This window comes from Sesamum indicum, linkage group LG5 (assembly GCF_000512975.1).
Source record: "Sesamum indicum cultivar Zhongzhi No. 13 linkage group LG5, S_indicum_v1.0, whole genome shotgun sequence".
Lineage (NCBI taxonomy): Eukaryota > Viridiplantae > Streptophyta > Magnoliopsida > Lamiales > Pedaliaceae > Sesamum > Sesamum indicum.
Window position 1 is genome coordinate 9,700,319 of NC_026149.1, and position 6,079 is coordinate 9,706,397.

Consider the following 6,079-nt stretch of genomic DNA (forward strand, 5'->3'; position numbering starts at 1 on the left):
CTACTAGCGAACCCTCTGTTCTTCTTGGAGAGACCTCTTCTCCTCTTCCTTAAGAGGAGATCCAAACACCTTGTCCTCCCTAAAAGAAGACCTAGGCATCCTTTCTTCCTCCACAGGGGACCTTGACTCCCTATCTTCTTCATGAGAAGAACCCTCACCCTCGTTCTCTCCTACCTCTTCGTCCGTATCCTCATCTATCAAACTTCTAGCAGCAGCTCTGGCCTGTCTCAGGCTCCTCCTCTGGCTCCTGGCGAAGTCAGGCAAGACAGGGTCTGTCTTCCTAGAGGTGGCCTCAAATGGATCATCGCCCAGAAAAGTTTCTTTAAGAAAATGCCCGGATTCACTAAATTAAGACATTTGAAGAAAAGACGAAACCTATGAAGAAAGAAAAAGAATACTTACGAGAAGATGAAGACGGGATACCCCTTGTGCTTCAAAAGAGAATTTTTGAAAGAATAGGATAGAGGAAGGTCACGATTAGCCAAGATCATTAAAGGAGTTAACCCCACGATCCTCTAGTAACCGCTTGGATGTGGACAGTTACCAAACATGGCCTCAGCGGTTGTCCAAGCGTCGCCAGTCCTTGCCATGATTATGGTTATCATATCAATCTGACAAAAGCTGAGATATACTTATCCAAAAATTGCAGAAAGCGGCAGAAAGGAACAGACACCAGAGTAGTGAAGAAGGGTCCCTTCTTCTTGTGCTATAAGGGTTCCTACTCTAAGGAGTTAGGGGGCATCATTCCTCCTTAGAGTGGGGGAGACTGAATGATGTGCATAGTCCAAAAGCATTTAGCTCAAGAAAAGATTTAAAGCCCAAATCAGGACCACCAGCCCATGATGAGGACAGCCCGCTGGAAGCTTACCTAGCTTGGCACAAGAGGGAAGTTCTGTTCAAGGATTACCAGACCACAAGTCTGCCATCCAAGCGCAGCCTAGGAGAAGGGAGGCTCACCCAAGGTTTAGGACTCTTTGACCTAGAAGGACTCCCGATATAATAGTAGTTTTCATGTAAAAGAAGTCCTCTTCCAAGCAAAAACATGCTGATCAAGCCAAGAATAAGATGGAATCGTGCTTTATCTACAGGTTTCTTGCCCTTTTTCTCAGAGGTACAAGTGATGTGTAGAGTCCTCAGGAATGTTTTTCGCTGCAACTCTCATCTCGCACTCTAATCATATTTCTCTCACGAAATTCTTATTTTCATCTCAATTTTTCGTTACGATTTATTTATTCACTTATTTATTCCTAAATCTGAAACTAACTACAGTGTCGGATTGCTATCGTGTTATTTTGCAGGTCCTATTTCTCGAGTTATTTTGCTCAATCAGCCCTAATTCATCATCAAAATCCAAGATTGTTGGACTTGTGCTAAAATTGCACGCATCGGATATAATTTTTTAAAAATAAAAAAATATTTAAAATTTAATTATAATATAATATAAAAATAACATTAGTGACAAAATATTCACAAACTATTTAAATATTTGATTAAAGATAAATGTTAAATGACGATAATTATTTGTTTCATCAGAGTATAATTTGCAACAACAATTTTATATAAGATTGTTACTATTAATAATTAGTAACATGTTTATAATAATTATTTGGTGACAATACAAATATAGTAAATTATACATTTGTTTTCATTAAATTAACATTATATATTACTAATTGATATATTGATAACTTTATGTCTAATTTGTTTATTATTATTTGTTGTTGGTGACAATTTTTAACTATACTTGTCAATATCAAAATTTTATATGAGAGGGGAGAAATCCATATGACCCCCCCAAAAAAAAGGGAGAAGGGAACAAAGAGCCTCTCCAATCTTTTAATAAAAACACCATACTATCTATTTTGCGATTAGTTTAGCTGTTTTGGTCTGCAATTGATTACTTTTATTCCTAATTATTAAATAAACTGTACATATTTTCATAGTAACTAAACAAAAAAAAAAAAAAAGAGAGAGAAAATGATGAGCTGAGGGATGTTTTTTAACTTCTAATTAAAAGTAAAAATGATGAACGAAAGATGGATGTGGGGAGAGCACAATCTAGAATGCAAATTTGAGCAATATTCTTCCAAGATCACACGGCTGCATCTTGAGTGGAGAGCAAAAAGGATGAGCTGAGGCTTCTACTTCTCCAGTGACAAGCATGGATGTTTTGTTTTGATTCCAGAAAATGGCCCAAGAAAGGACAAGGAACAACTCAAACTCCACCTTCTCCACTGTTCAACAATTGATTTGAGATAAAATCACTTTCATGCATAATCAAAAGTTGGGAAAAAGATTAATTTGGCACAATAAATTTCCCCACGTTCAATTTTAGTCTATTATATTTACGCATTTGTCAATTAAGTCCAGTAACTTGCAGAATTGCTTAAATTAGGACCACAGACAGAATTTTGAACACTTTTACCACTGTGCAGTTTTTAAAGAGCTGTTTTAGTCCATTTACACTAAAATTCTTATTTTTCATCCATGCTCGCCAGAATCGTATCAGAGCCTAGGTTTATTGAAGAAATATACGATTATATAACATTTTGATATTATTTATCCACTAATGGAGGAGACTCTTCGAGAGAAAATGGAACCGAACGAAAGTTCGAGTTATTCTGAAAACAGAAAATATTTTCAGATTCTGAAAATACAAAGAAGAGAATTTCTAATGAAAATTCTTGACAAGTGTTACAACAATCCCAAGAGGATTGATCCAAAACTTTTCACGCCAAAAGAAGAACAAGAGTGGCTGAGAAATTTTGAGGTCCAACAAGTACTACTAGGAATTGCAATGATGCGTCTACACACCAATGAAGTCCATGGTAGGATCCCAGCCAGGAGAAGCGGAACGGGTAAATTCCTACATAATTTCAGTTCTAAATATTATGATTCATTAGAAAGAACTCGAGCTGGATACACCGAAAATCTCCCAAGATTTGAGGGAGATACAAAAGACAGTTCAAGACTATGGACATAGGTTAATCCATATACCTATGAAAATAGAAGCTTTGAGCGAAAAGGTGGACGAGATCCTTAAGATCCTTCCCGACTTACACAAGGGTCTTACAGACCTGAGGATAGAAATTACAGATCTGAAAAGAAACCAAAGGGAGAACCCTAAGACATCAAGATCCAGACAAGAGCGAATCAGGGACACCCTTGGAACAATACCACTTCTACACCAGAAAGGGAACGCCACGGAGATTCCAAAGCCGAAGTCCAGATAAGATTTGATTTTCGCATCTATCATATCTATAAAATAATGGAGATAACAAGAGCGGATCTATCAGATCTACAAGAATTGGCAGAATCCTTTTCCCAACTTTGGATTGTGGATTTGGTCAATATCCAAACAAATGAAATCACTCTAGCACTACGACCGCTGGAGGGAAGTACATGTTCTAATGATCCTCCAAAGGATCAACCAATGAGAGAAAGTGCGGATTTTTACACTAATGCCACTCCAACGTTTGTGGGAACCAGGCTATAGAAAAATTCAGGAAGAAATCCCAAAGGAGTTTCGGAAAATAAACCATGGGCAAGGACCATGCTCCAGCCCTTACATCCATACGGCGCTATACTCAACCTGGATATTATCGATTTTCGAAATACCGAGAAATTGATAGACGAATGGGTTGCAGCCATTAAGATCGCAGCAACCACCCTAGAGTTCGACAAGGAAAACTTCATAAAACTTGTTTGGTTGAGCTTGGAGGGATCTGTAAAAATCGGATTTGATAATACCCCAGAAGATACCAAAGCTAACATCCTTGCTGGAGACTTCAAAGGCGTGATAGCAGACCGACTAGGAAGGCTTATCAAGATACACTTCATCGGAGATTGATACTTCGTAGGAAGTAGAACAAAAAAGGCTAGAGAATATCACAGACTCTCTTCAACCTTGTATTAAGAAGTATTTGCGCTATAGATGAATATATCTATTGGTCCGCAAGTATTTCTTCCAGAGTGGAGTAGCAACATAAGTAACAGCTCCAATGTTCTTCTCAAAGATATGCAGTCCATGGAGAGAAATGTTGATCCAGTCATACAAAGTACCTGAAGGACAGCTAGATTCAGTGGCGCGAAGAATGTCTTTCCTTAAAGACAAACTGAATGATTGGTGTTATCAAGCATCCATCCAGAAGAACATGAAAAGACTGAGAGGTAAAATCAAATGAACTCCTCTCTATTGTGATAACAATGATTTTCCGACTATTATAGGAAAATCAAGCGAGCCGAGGAAAAGGAGGAAGCAAAATAGTGACTCCTACCCCAGGAGTTCCAGAAAAACCTTTTCCCGATGAAGATCATGGTAGTCCAAGTCCAAAGCTAGAACATATAAATTTGGACAAAGAACAGGACCAATAAGGGTTTCATCCCAAAATCTAGACGATAGATGCAAGATCCACTGGAAGAACCCCTACAAGAAGAACTTTCAGACGAGCCCATACCCGGGCCAATGAAAGTTTCGAAGACTGCAATTGCTGGACCTGCGGAGCAAAAGGACATATATCTCCCGATTGCCCACAGAAACGTGGTGAATTGAGAAAATTTAAAGCCACGGATTATATTCTAGAAGCCGTTTACTATGCCAATTTGGTACCCATCTACCAATTCGAAGATCTTCCTTCAGACGAAAGCGTCTATGAGGAGGAAATAGAGACTGATCCGGATGGATCTTCAACCGAGTCAGAATAATTACAACAAGGGAGATAGGCTTCAAACTTCCAAAAGCCTATCAGGATTCTTTTCCAAAATGACGGTGTCAAACAAAATCATGGAAAGAATTATGCGACAAGATTCAACCTCAACCCATACGATAAATTTAGGATTGGAGGGATTGGAAAAATCCTGAACCAGACAGGATTGAACCAAAGGAAGCGTCACATAATCTACAAAGTAAGTTCAGGTGAGTTTGCTATACCTATGGAACTTACTGGTAATGTAATAGAAATGCAACTAATTCCTAAAGAACAAATTTTTGAAGAATTAAGTAAGCTTAGATACGAAGTAGCTATTATTATGAAATGAATCCACATAGGAACTATTGAAGTAGTAATAAAAGCGACTTTTAAGAAAGGAATTGATTTAGAAATACATTTATCAATAATGGATAGAAGAATCAATAACCTAAGAGACGGTTGTCTTGGAACAATGATAGGTAATTTGTATGCAGGAAAATTAATGTTTAACATTCATCCTAGGATTGCATACAACCTAGCAGACCAAGATTTTAGTAGAGTCTTAACCCTTCATCAAGATTTCAAAAGAAAAGATCTAATGAGAATGTAATAGACCATATCTTATGCCTTTTCCAATACACATCATGCAGATTTGTTTGTTAGTAAAGTGTATATTGAGATTCCTAAAATTTTCAAGGAATTTGCCAAGCTAGTGGCACCAGGTCCCATTAGGATACCTAGAATAGGTGGTGTCGATATTGTTATAAAGATCACCCAGTTTTAGATAGAACACTTAGCTTTACTATTGAGTTTAATAGTCGGATGCCCTTTTCGAAAGATAGGATTATAGGCTACAAAGGAAAGGAGAAATAGTTATTAAAAGCATTAATTCCTCAAGAGATTACGGTAGATAACGTAAAAGTTAGATGCCCTGAAGGATGGAAAGAAATACTAGTTATATTTGACATCACTAAGAAAGAAATTTTTTTCCCTTGTGATGACTTATATCATTTGCAGCAACTTGTTGTTGGAAAATATGAAGGCATGTTAGAAATAGCAGGCCATGAAATTTTAGTCCCAGGTGTTGCAGGACGAGAAAACGGAAGTATGACTTTGAGGTTAAGCTTCCTCAAAGATCATAAACCATGGGAAAGAAAAGGTAACGGAATGGAATTCAGTTTTGATGGTGTTACCATAAGGATTGAATGACGAGTCCCTTTTCTATATACATATCTGTTGGTATGTTGTATGATCAATATAAGACAGAATATTTTGCACCTTATATTGATTTAGGATTAGGAATTTGCAAGGCAAAACCTAGAGTTTTCCCTAAGGAAGCAAGGGAAATCTTACCCGTTATTACAGGAAGGGATTTTTCGCAAAAACTCCTG